At 42.8% G+C, this 13,604-nt stretch overlaps 1 pseudogene; it reads right to left on the reverse strand.

The window, feature by feature from the left end:
* LOC102419134 overlaps positions 1 to 4,640 on the reverse strand; it is a 5,942-nt pseudogene extending 1,302 nt beyond the window's left edge.
* Between the last annotated feature and the right edge of the window lie 8,964 nt (positions 4,641 to 13,604).

A 13,604-nucleotide genomic window follows, 5' to 3' on the forward strand; every position in this document is an offset into this window, starting at 1 on the left:
TGCGAGGTCCCCATGGCCCCGAGGAGAAGAGCCAATGTGCTTCTTGGGCGAGGCGGTAGGGCCCTAGCAGCCACCCCCCGCCCCCACCACCCCCCACCCCGCCTCCACCCCCGCCTCCACTTGCCCTGAGAAGGCTCCTGGGCGCGGCCCTCGCACAGGCTGACCGCTGTTTCCCACAGCTCGCTGTGACACTTTCTATCTTACCTTTCACTCTGAGAGACCACGGGATATATGAAGTTGAATTCTTTGGACCATTACAGGGGAAAGGGCAGGGGTGTTGGAGGAGGTCATCAAGAGGACGGACCGCAGGTTGACCTGCGAGTGGGACCTGCACCACCGGGGGCTCCTCATCCCCTCCCCTGCCCTTGGAATGTGCATTCTGCCCGCGGTTCCCGCCGTAGAAGCTGTTTCCAAGAATGCAGCCTTGAGAGAGCGCCCTGGGGCTGGTACCATCTGGACTAACACGTGACTGAGCCCAGTTAAGGCCTCTACATAAACTTGAGATTGTAGTGGGCAGGTTCGGATGATTACATCTCCTGCGGCTGGCTGCCCAAGGCAAGCCTCATATGTAAGTTCCCTGCTTGTTAAACCTGCCACCTACCAATCTGGAGTGCCCCTTTCTTCGGTCCCTCCTGGCCCTCTGGGTACAGGGGCCAGTTTGTGAACCAACAAATGGATGAGAGAATAGTGAGTGGAAGTGGTACCGACAATTACTGGCTTCTCGTTGAATGCAGCGCTCTCTGTGGGTGCCGCCCTTCAGTTCTTACACATCCAGTTCTCACTGCAGCCTGGAAAATAGTGGCTATTGACATTTTTACAGAGGAGGAAGCTGAGACACAGAGAGCTTAAGTCATTTGCCCAAGGCCACACATACAGACAGTAGGCAAACTAATCTCTCTGAGCCTTAGTTTCCTTGTCTGTAGAATGGAACTTTAGCAGTACCTGTTTTCTAGAGTTGTTGTGAGGCCTAAATAAATGTACACATGTGCATGGGATCCGTACCAGGTAAGTGCTCAACAGTTCTTAGCAATCACTGGTTTTTGCTTAAATGATTTGGAGACAAGGCAATCCTATTAATAAAAGGTTAATATGCAAATCGACAGAACGGTGGAACAACTGGCCACTATAACGCGCACTGATCACCAGGGGGCAAACGCTCAATGCAGGAGCTGCCCCCTGGTGGTCAGAGTGTTCCCGCAGGGGGACCCTCTCCCGCCTCCACAGCAGCGCTAAGGATGTCCGACTGATGGGGAGCAAGCCTAAGACATCAGTAGAACATCCCTTGAGGGCTCTCGGACTGCGAGAGGGTGCAGGCCAGGCTGAGGTATCCCCACCTCCACGAGTGTATGAATTTCATGCACCGGACCTCTAGTATCTCTATAAGCAAGAAGGTGAGAACCAGGAGCTGAGATGTACAAGAAGCCATCTTTGTTCCCAGGTGGAGACAGCCTGCCTGACAACAGAGCCCATAGCAAAGAAAGCAGAATTGAGACACTAAGTAAGACTTTAATGTTGTCTGGGTCCCCCAAATTGTCTGTTCCCAAAGCAGGATGCAACCCTGGATGTCCTAGTTATCTCTTTTATTCTTAAATAAGTTTGAGTTGGATGTCTGTGACTTTCACCTAAAGGAGCCTTAAGAGAGTTCAAGACAGAAACTTCTAGAAAAACATAACATATTATAAGGATTTTGCTTTATACCATATGTCAAGGCAGCATAATGCTGGTTTTCAATCTGTGCTCAGAGTTCTGCAATAGAAGAAAATCATTTGGTTCCATTGACTTTTGAGGATGTCAAACTGCTAATAAGTTTGATTTTTTAAAATATGTTTTATTGATTTTTAGAGAGAGAGGAAAGAAGAGGGAGAAACATCACACGGATCGTTTGCCTCCCACATGCACCCAGACACAGAGTCAAACCCACAACCTAGGCATGTGCCCTGACCCGTGATCAGCGACCTTTCAGTGAATGGGATGACACTCAACTGACTGAGCCACACTGGCCAGGGCTGTTAGACTTTTTTTTAACAAATGGTTTAAGAGTTGAAAGGATGGTTCTGGATTAGCAGAGCTCCTTTGTTATTTAAGGTTTTAAAGTTTGGCAGGATCATAGAGATCTTGATGTCTAACTCCTTTATTTTCTAACTGAGTACATTGAAGCCTGGAGAGGCTAAGTAACTGGGACAAGTGATTAATCTTCTTAGGAGGAAAAAACAGAATTCTAAACTCATGCTGCCATTTGAATTCTCTATGATTTTTGGATTTTCAGCAATATAAGCTACAATAGCATTTTTTTCTACATAGATATGCAGAATTGAAGAGAGTCAGCAGCTGATGTCAGCTCTCCCGACTCCTAACCTAGTTTGGTTTTCCCATTGTACCATGCTTCCTCCTGTAAGTAAACAATTTCTCATGGCTGCTACATTTACTTAACACACTATAGCAGCATCTAGCAAATGTGTAGAACTCTGGCCCTGCAGGATGTTACTAGAATGGGGTAATGTGGAAAAAGAGGATCTATGTTTAAATATATTTAAGAATTAAATGGATTTCTTTTTTAAAAATATATTTTATTGAGTTTTTACAGAGAGGCAGGGAGAGAGATAGAGAGTTAGAAACATTGATGAGAGAGAAACACAAGGTACATGCCCGCAACCAAGGTACATGCCCTTGACTGGAATCGAACCTGGGACCCTTCAGTCCACAGGCCGACGCTCTATCCATTGAGCCAAACCAGTCAGGGCTAAATGGATTTCTTTATTGCAGTATTTCTCAGAGCCATTAATAAGTTATTTTGCCTTACAAATTGCTAGATATGGGATACAATGTTTTCAAAGCTTATTTCACTCCAGATCTAGTGATCTGGTGTATGCTGATGGGAGGTCTTACTTTTTACATTTTTTTCAAGAGCCATTTTTCTCAGTGATTTAATTATGCCCTTTTCTTAGGTGCCCTTCTTTTGGGTCTTCTTATTTATTTATTTATTTATTTATTATTAATCCTTACCCAAGGATATTTCCCCCTATTTATTTTCAGAGAGAGTGGAAGGGAGGGGAAGAGACACAGAGAGAGAAACATCAATGTGAGAGAGACACATGGATTGGTTGCCTCCCTTGACCCTTCAGCCCGCAGGCCAATGTTCTAACCACTGAACAACCCCGGCTAGAGCTGGGTCTTCATTTTTAAATTCTTACCATCAATTCTCATACTCCCTCCCATCCTTCTATTTCTCCAAGTTTCTGTATTTGGTTGCTTTTCTGGTGGTGATGTTCTTTCTCAGTCTCTTTATGTGTGGCCTTTTATTTTGGAGGTAAGGAGAAGGTGGGGCAATGTCTCTGGTAGATTTAAGGAAGGCTGGCCAGCGTGGGCTCATTCTGAGGGCAGGATCAGCTTTGACTTGTTTCTCAATATCCCCATGCCCCAACGTGGGCTTTGGGGAAGAGCAGCACATACAGAGAGAAGCCTTCAAGAACTTGCCCAGCAGTGCTGTGAGAGCCACAGCTCCTCTTGTTGAGTCTACTCATTCTTCCAGGCACATGCCCAGCAGCAGGACACTTCTGCAACCTACTCAGGCTCCAGAAGCCTCTCGCCTAACTTCCAGTATCACAAGCAAGTCCGTTCCCAGCTCAGCCGGTGGCCTCTTCTCTCCTGACAAGCTGGCAGTCCGTCCAGGTTGGCATTTGTATGTTGACTAGGAAAATCAGCCTTCCCTAGTGAGATTTGCAGCAGCTGTCAGTGAGTATGGTGATGTCTTTTATCTTTCTAAAATGTTCTTTCGTGTTTTCTACATTTGCCTTGCCGTGTCCTCAGATTTTTCGCAGTGATTTTGAATACATCTTACACATGGGTAGGATGTATCTTCCTTTGTAGTTTCACACTCAAAATCCCCTTATTTTTTACAGACCTAATGGCAGAGGTGGGAGTATCACTGTGCTTCTTCCACCAGCAAAACCGTGCTTGCAGCAACATTAACGCTGATCCAATTCAATGAACACCCCTGACTTTTCTCTTTCTTACAGTTTTTCCCTAACATTTTTCACATTCATTCTGGAACAGAGATGCATTTTATGCACATCTCTCATCTGAGGAGTTTCAGGAATACTAATCAGGCCTTTGACTTCACTACAGAGACCAACAAAGCCAAACAAACAAGTTCAAAGGCCAGTTGTACATTATGGACAGGAGGAGATCTGGACACACTTTACACTCATCAATGTTCATTTCAAATTTTGACGCTATCTACAAGAAAAGTTGTTGGTAGGTGTGTTTTTAGTATTTTTCACTTTAATGGCTTTCCTAGAGTCATACATACCCTTTTACTATTTTATATTAAACCAAACTTCGTATGGCTGATTCTTTTCACATCCTACTGTTAGCTAGCAGCTAATCATTTGTTATTTTTAAACATTTCAGTGTACTTTGGGATTTGGTACATAGGCAGAAAGCTGTGACCAGCCAGCAGAATATCCCATGTACTACCCCACCCAGCCTCATCACCCTCACAGGTACAATTGAAGGATCCTGCAGCAGAAAGGAGGTCTGATCTGATAACACCTAGATCCAGGAAAGAAGATGCCAAAGAAGGGTACTCCTGCGATAAACCCAAGAATCATGAACCTGATGAGTTTGACTTACCTGACCATTCCTTAAAATTTAAGTAAGTTACTTGTTTGGGCTCAGCTATCATACCCAGGTGTTAAATTTAATCTCTGAAGACTTACGTGGTTTGAACTCAGAATGTTCATAAGTACACAACTTCTTCCCCTTTGAAAGTTGCATCCAAACTCTATAACTGACCCAGATTTAAGGAGTTGGCCTGGACCACAGGGCAAGTTGAGGCAGAGACAGGATTTAGGTTCAGAATGCCTCCAGTTTTGATCTGGCTTTGACTACACAGCAAGCCCAACCTCCTGGTTTCCTGTCTTACCTGGGTTCCGAATAAAGCCTTAAAAAAACCTTGGTCAGTAGAGCTTCAGGCTTTCAGTGTGAGAATCCAGGGTTTAAGTCTGTTCAAGACAATGTCTCTGTTCCTTTCTTCTATCATAACAGAAACTTTATAAGGGATAGCCCTATGTCTTCCTGAATTCCCAGCACATAGTGAGTGTAATATTTGGATATTTTCAGCTGCAAGTAACAGGAAACCCAACTAAAAATAGCTTAAATTAGAAGGGCAATTATCCTATCTGATAAAGAGGGGATATGCAAATTGACCATCACACCATCACAAAGATGGCTGAGCCCACAGTGGAGGTGGGGTTTCCATAACACAAGATGGCTGCACCCACAGCAGAGGCCGAATTCCCGTAACAAGCCTTAATGAGCAATCAGCAGGGGCCTGAGGCTGTGTGGTGTTGGGCCAGGGCAGAGGACCTGAGGCTGCACCCCCCGCCCAGTGGGGCTTGACGGGGGACCTCAGGCCACGGCCCCCACCCCGGAACCAGGCCAGGGGACCTGAGGCTGCACCCCTGCCCGGTGGGGCTTGACAGGGGACCTGAGGCCATGCCCCCTGCCCCGGTGCTGGGCCAGAGGAATGGGACCAGAATGGTTGATTTTGAGCTGTGGTTCATACTCCTGGCAGCATATTTGACTATCTAGGGCTATAAGGAGACTTCTAAAAAATAACAATGCCAAGGACCACCTGCAGACATTCTGATTTTTAATTTGTTTGGGGAGGAGGGGCCTGGGATGTGTACTTTTTAAAGCCACCCTCAGTGACTCTAATATGCAGCCAGGATTAAGAACCACTCACTTATATTAATCAGGACTTATCCCTGAACCACAGCAGGGAGAAATGATATCAGAGGTCAGCCAGGAGGATGAGAGAAAAATGATTATTGGATAGGCAACCTACAGACAACCAAAAAATGTTTAATTTCTCCAGAGAAGATATACAAATGGCCAACAAGCTCATGAAAGATGCTCAACATCACTAATAATTAGAAAATGCAAATCAAAATCACCTCACATCCATTAGGATAGCTACAACTTTTTAAAAATCAGAAAATAACAGAAATGTTGTTGGAATGGGGAGAAATTGGAACACTTGTGTGCTGCTGGTAGGAATGTAAAATGATATAGCCACTGCGGAAAACAGTATGGAGGCTCCTCAAAAAATTAGAAGTGGAATTACCAAATGATCCAGCAATCCCACTTCTGGGTAGATACCTTAAAGAATTGAAAGCAGTGTCTTGAAGAGATATTTGTCCACCAATGTGCATAGCAGCATTATTTACACCTAGAGGCCTGATGCACGAAATTCGTGCAAGGGGCTCGGCCCTCACAGCCTTGGCTTGGTCCGGAAGGTTGTTTGGTTGTCCGGTCTAATTAGCATATTATGCTTTTATTATTATAGATAACCAAGTTGTGGAAGCAAGTCAAATGTCCAATGACAGATGGATGGATAAACACAATGTGGTCTATACATACAATGGAATGTGATTCAGCCTTAACAAGAAAGAAAATTCTAGCACATGCTACAACATGGATGAATCTTGAGGACATTATGCTAAGTAAAATAAGCCAGTCACAAAAAGACAAATACTGTACAATTCTACGTGACCATCATCAAGTACCTAGAGCAGTCAAATTTATAGAGACAGTAGAATGGAGGTTGGTTGTCAGGGTCTGGGGGGAGCGGGTAATGAGGAGTTGTTATTTAATGGATACTGAGTTTCAGTTTTGCAAGATGAAAGGAGTTCTGGAAATTGATTACATATCAATGAATAACTTAATACTTCTGAATTGTACTCTTAAAAATGGTTAAGATAGTAAATTTGATATTGTGGGGAGAAATGGCTTCTTTTTTTTCACTGAGCATGCACAACTAAAAATAAGTTTTGTTGAATAGATGCAGAGCTGAGGAAGCCACTTGCCTTCTATACCAGTGACTAGGTGGTGGCAGAACAAAAAGTAAGAATGCTGTAGAGGGTAGCAGAACCCTGAAAGCAAGGCATTGCATTTCTTTAAAGAGCAATGAATTCCAAATTCCAATGATGTTCAAAAAGAGAGGGAAGGGTGGAAAATAAGAATTCAGAGAGAAATTCCAGGAATAGCCCACACCTAATTTGTTATCAGCCTTTTCGGGGAGCCCCTGCCAGGTGTTCTTTGGCAAAATGCCCTGCTGAGTGCCTGGGAAGGTGAGGCAGTATGAGGCTTTATCTACTTCAGGCCTCAGTGGAGATTTTGCAAGAGGCAGGTTGAGCAGATGGCTGCTCACTTCTCACTTTTCCCTTCTAAGGAAGTTGCAGGGACTGGGCAATCCAAAACCACTGATAATAGCAAAGTCTCTTATATTTGGCTTAGGGTATATTTCAGTACTGATGCTTCAGTTTGAATGGGTCTAATGTGGAGGGAATTTAGAGCCCTTAAAGTAAGATAATAAAGTAAGATAATAAAGATACTTCCAAGTGCTGACTTGGTATAAGCTGGGATCTCTCCAGCTCCATCAGTTTGCCCTCCGGCATCCCCACTTCCGATATGCACCATCTGCTATTTTTTTCCCTTCACCACTCCCCGGTGAGTATGCTCTGTAGGCCGATGAAAAACACCAGCTTTCCCCATTCTCCACCATCACCTCCACCACCTCCTCAGTTTACTGCTTGTTTTTCTAAGCACCTCCCAGGTGAGAGTATGCAATTAAATGTTTTAAAGGAGTTTTTCTTTGGCCTGTTACTAATTAAAGGAAAGTAGTCTTAGTCTAACTCTAAGGTAATGAAAGACTTTGGAGTTTTCAAATCATGTCTCCGGAAGTGACTCCAAATTACCTGGGACAAGTGTTAAAAATGAAACTTCCTGGGCAGTACCCCAAACCCAGAACACTAGAACCTCTGGGGGTGGGGCCAGGAGGCTGCCTTGTAAAAAGGATCTAAGTCCAGTGATGGCGAACTTATGACACGTGTCAGAGGTGACACGTGAACTCATTTTTTTGGTTGATTTTTCTTTGTTAAATGGCATTTAAATATATAAAATAAATATCAAAAATCTTTGTTTTACTATGGTTGCAAATATCAAAAAATTTCTATATGTGACACGGCACCAGAGTTAAGTTAGGGTTTTTCAAAATGCTGACACGCCGAGCTCAAAAGGTTCGCCATCACTGATCTAAGGCTATTCTTAAACCATTGCGGATGGAGAAGCAGTCTTCAGAGGAAGGTTTCCGGAGATAAGCTGCCAAGTAAATGAACTTGAGCTAAACATGTATGGAGGCAAAGGAGAAAATATTTATTGATAACCTCCTTTAAGTATAGTTTATCTGAGCCAAATGGATGACAATTGCTGGGAAGCAAAATCTCAATGGGTTGAAAAAAATGTTCCCCACCTGGCCGGTATGGCTCAGTGGTTGAGCATCGACCTATGAACCAGGAGGTCATGGTTCAATTCCCGGTCAGGGCACGTGTGGTTCGATTCCCCGTCAGGACACATGCCCGGGCTCCATCCCCAGTGACCATTATCCTACGTGACCATCCCCAGTGTGGGGCGTGCAGAAGGCAGCCAATCAATGATTCTCATCATTGATGTTTCTTTCTCTCTCTCCCTCTCCCTTCCTCTCTGAAATAAATAAAAATAAATTTTTTAAAAAAGGACTCCAAGAACTGGAACTTGAATCCAGTTTGAATGGAAAATCCATTTCTATGTCAACACCCAGAATTTGTCTACTTTGGCAGCTGTCAGTAAAGTCTAGAGGATAATGAACTGATGAAAGTTGAGGGGCGGTCTCATATCTACTTTTAGGACTGTATACATTTAGGTCTATTATTCTAAGATTCCATTATATCTGTAATGAAGGCCTTTCATTCAATAAGAGGCTAAGAGACCTCCAGGGCCCTTCTTTCCTCATTTAAAATAGAAACAAATAACTCCTCTTTATAGGCTGTGACATCTGACAAAAGGGAGCTACACACCCTCAAATAAGGAAGACCTTGCCAAGTCCAAGGGTGTGGTTTGATAGCAAATGTTCCCTTTCAGATCACAGTTGGGTTTGGAGCAGCTGCTGTTTTCATCCCCAAGGAAGAGTTCTACTTTCCGAGCTCTTTGTGAAGTCAATGCCTCTTCCTTTACATACTCCACCTCTGCGAGAAGCTCTGGTAGTCAAGGTTCTTGGAAGATAGTGCATTCTATCAGGTATTGAGCCAGTCATATAGTCATTCCACAAAGGTTTAGTAAGAAGCTGCAACTATGTGTAAAGGGTAAAGAAAAATAAGGTGTCACACCTGTTACAATCCAGTGGGGGAAGCAGATCACTAGTCACAGATATGCACCATGAGCTTGGGGAGCACGGTGGAGCAATGGTTAATCATAGTGATTCAATTCAGGACTGAGCAGTAGGGAAAGGGAAGGGTAAGCTTCCTGGAAATTATGCCCACACAAGGCTTGGAGGGGTGAGTAGGAGTGACCAGATAAAGTGGGCTAGTAGAAGAGGGAGCCTGAGCAAAGGCAAGGAGGGAAGAAATAACATAGTGTTCAGACCAGAAGAATAAAGCTGCATCCACCACAGAGACCTCCACCAACCATTTCCATATGGCTGAAGCAGCATGTTGTCTTTCCGCAGATTTTTCCCAGAGACATTATTTTCCCAAAGGCCTTTTGGCTATTGCTATTTGTACTTTTCCTGACTAGAATATTAACTCTAAAATTGTAGAAACGTAAGACCCAATGGAAACTAGACTGGACTCCTAGGAAATCAAACTGTGGGAAGATTATTGTAACGAGGCTTTAAAATAATTTACTTAAAATTATTTCTTCTTCCAAAAGCAAGTGATATAACCCAGTGCATACAAGCATAGATAGTTGGATCTAGACACCACTCAGTGGCAAGTTATTTAAACTTTCTGAGCTTCAACTTTCCTCTAATGTAGCGTGGGAGCATTAGCATTCCCTTTAACAAGGAAATGCTGGTGGCGGATGACTGGCATATATTAAATACTCCATGAATGTTAATTATTATTCTTATACTTACCCATATGCTTTGCCATTAAGTTATGATTACACAACAAAGTCAAGTGTGAATAAAATAGGATTCATTTATCACAACAATTAATTCACTACCTAGAACAAAAACTGGAATTTTAGAGTTAAAAGGGAGTTAAGGGTCATCTGGTCCATTTTCCCTCCCATGCAGAAATCTTGTCTTTTTCATTTAAAGTTTAGAGAGCCACTTTCCACATGCATTCAATAATTTCTTGATATTTAGCCATTCTGTTGGGGGGGGTATTTTTAGTTGAAAAGGCTGAAACTATCTTATTTGATTATTTTGGGGTGAGAGAAAAAAGAGTAAAACTATATGTTGATGTAACCTCTGGAAGGTAGAAACATTTCTTGAATAGGTGTATTGGCTCTCTGACAGAGGAGATCCCCTTTAATTCAAAACAGCTCCATTGAGGTATGAAATGCCACGGTGTGGCCAACCAATAACAAACGAGAAGGATTCCCTCTTTTTATCTAAGTCTGAACTTTAAGCTACATAATTTGTCTTTCAGAGCAGGCCCAGCTCCACAGAAACATTCTTCCATATTTCTTTTAATCACTTCCTCATGAGAACAGATTTTTGTGGATTTAGGCCTATATTAATACAAATATTATGAGAAACAGAAATATGAGCCAACTGACTATTCCCAGATTTAGGGATTAATTGAAAAGTCTGAGAAAAGTGATAAGAAGTCATGGAAATAAAAGTGTGGAATTGAAAAAAAAAGGGTCTGTGGAATTGCGATAATGAACACAGGCTTGGTGGAGTACTAATGATAGCACATTACAAATATAATAAACTTCCTTTTGAACTTTAAAAAATAATCACAATTCAAGCTACGTGATAACCAATGAAAATCACATAGGACAAAATCTAATGTAGTTCCTTACAAAAGAGTAAAACCCAGTTATTCTCTGAATTCTCGGTCATGTATTTATAATAGAATAATGAACTATAATCCAAAAGGCTAGAAATAATGCAATAGATATCAAGTCCCCCAACTCTAAATGGAGGTGCCAGACCACTGTCTTAAGTTGGGTTCAAGATTGACTACATAATTTGCAGGGTCCAGTCAAAAATGAAAATTATCAATAATTTCAAGATGGCAACAGCAGAGAATTAAGCCAGAAATAAGGCTCTTCACAGGTCACACACACATTAAGATGGGTTCTTCCTGCTGCAGACCCTAAGACTATAGTTTATTTGAGAAGTGATTTCAGGAAGCACCTATAGGAGGTGAGGGAAAATGGATCTGAAAAAGGTAGAAAGCCAATTTAGGTGCATTGATAGGTTGGTTACCACTGTCCTCAGTTACAGATCAATCCCAGTGGGGACTTCTGGGAGACAGTATAGAACAGTGATGGCGAACCTTTTGAGCTCAGCGTGTCAGCATTTTGAAAAACCCTAACTTAACTCTGGTGCCGTGTCACATATAGAAATTTTTTGATATTTGCAACCATAGTAAAACAAAGACTTATATTTTTGATATTTATTTTATATATTTAAATGCCATTTAACAAAGAAAAATCAACCAAAAAAATGAGTTCGCGTGTCACCTCTGACACACGTGTCATAGGTTCGCCATCACTGGTATAGAATATGCCTCAGAGTTGTCCCATCTACGGAAACTGGGTAATGAATATAATCTCTAACTCCAACTTGTCATCCCTTGATGGCCACTCCAGAGGATGTTAACTTGCAGGCATTTTGACTTTCCCTGTTCCCAAGGCTGAGCATGTTCCTCCAGGCAGAGTCAAAGGCACTAACAGAAGGAAACCATGGTGGGCAACCATGAGGGCCCAGGGACAGGACACCAAAAGCATCTACCAAAACCACCTCTGCAGGGTATGTGGAGAGATTAAAAGACTGGTATTAGTCATACCCAGGGTATTCGTCATCCTGAGGTTATACAAAAATCATGGTAGAAGAGGCTGGAGGAAAGTGGAATATTTTGGAGAAATTTTCGGTGTACAGCAAAGGTCCAATATCCTCTCCACACCGGAGGACTTACCTTAAACTAAGGGAGAATGGGAATTCAAGAGAAATACTCAAAGGACTTGACAACTTTCTTTGGAGTTAGAGATCAGAGAGATTGGTTTCTAAAACACAGCTGAGAAAGCGAAAGGCAAGAGTCTGGCTGATGTTGTCAGAACCAGGAGGAGGGCACTGCACTTCTAACCAGTATAGGGCAAAGATGCATATTTCCCAGGGGCTATATGGAGACTGTACATAGAAGGGGGCCAGCCTGCAGTAATAAATCTCACCAGGAGGTCACTTGGAAGGTCAGAGAGCCTCCAGTAGAGATTGGGAAGCCCAGGGACTGAGCTGGAACCATAGGGGCCAGCAGCAGGAAAGGATTTGCCTGTGTGGTAGCCAGCCTCCAAGATAGCCCCCAGTGATCTCTACCTCCTGGTGTTTATACTCCCATGCAGTCTGCTCCCATATTATATCGGGGTTGTTTTGTGTGACTACTATCGACTGATTGTACCTCCCCCAAATTCATATGCTGAAGTTCTAACTCGTAATGTGATGGTACTTGGAGATGGGGCCTGTGGGAGTTAATTAGGTTCAGATGAAGTCATGTAGATTGACCCTCATGATGGGATTCACGCTTATATAAGAAAATATACCAGAGAGCTTGCTCTCTCTCTCTCTCTCTGCTGTGAGAGGACACTTTCTCGGAGAAGGCAGCCATTTGTAACCTAGGAAGAGAGCTTTCACTATAAAATGACCATGCTGGCACCCTGATCTTATACTTTCCAGCATCTAAAACTGTGAGAAATAAATTTATGTTGTTTAAGCCAGTTAGTCTATGGTATTTTGTTATGACAGCTTGATCTGACAAAGACAATGACCAATTTAAGTGGTAGTGTGTGACTTCTAAGACCAGATTATAAAAGGCACTAAGGCTTCCTCCTTATTCTTTCTCTTGGATCACTCACTGGGGGAAACAACCATATAGAAAGGTCCAAGTAGTGAGGAACTAAGTTGTGACAAAAACTAGAACTGACTTGCCAGGCATGTGAGGGAACCCTCTTAGAAGCTGATCCTCCAGCCCCAGTCTAGCCTTCAGATGACTACAGTCCCTATCAACAATTGACTGCAATCTCATTAAGAGATCCTGAGTCAGAAGCAATCAGTTAAGCAGCTACTGTGTGAGATAATAAATGTTTATAGTTTTAAGCTACTAAGTTTTGAAGTAATTTGTTATGCAGCAATAGATAACTAATAAATGTTAATAGGGAAATCTCACAGGAACCCGGAAAAGTGCTCACAACTGCAACCTTAGATGCCAATGCCAGGTGCAATTTAAGCAGCCAAGTAAAACCATGGCCTTTTCCACTACTCTCCTCCTAGGTCTGGGCCTGATCTTGGGGGAGGGAAGCACGAGGAGGGGGGAAGGGGAGATGGAATGGAAGCACATTCAGTAACATGATCTCTTTAGTAAGGGAGAAAGCAAGTTAGCCAACCAAGCCTTTATATTTCCACTCTAGGCCAAGGAGACCTCAGTGAAAAATGGGAGAAATTTTAACATTAGATGATTTTAGAGTTTTGATATTATATTGTATTCGACAGGAGTTGTATGGTTCTTCAATTGGATTGGCTTCTAGGCCAGTGACTTGTGGACTTCTTATTATTCAAA

Source organism: Myotis lucifugus, unplaced genomic scaffold (genome assembly GCF_000147115.1).
Source record: "Myotis lucifugus unplaced genomic scaffold, Myoluc2.0 scaffold_356, whole genome shotgun sequence".
Taxonomy (NCBI): domain Eukaryota; kingdom Metazoa; phylum Chordata; class Mammalia; order Chiroptera; family Vespertilionidae; genus Myotis; species Myotis lucifugus.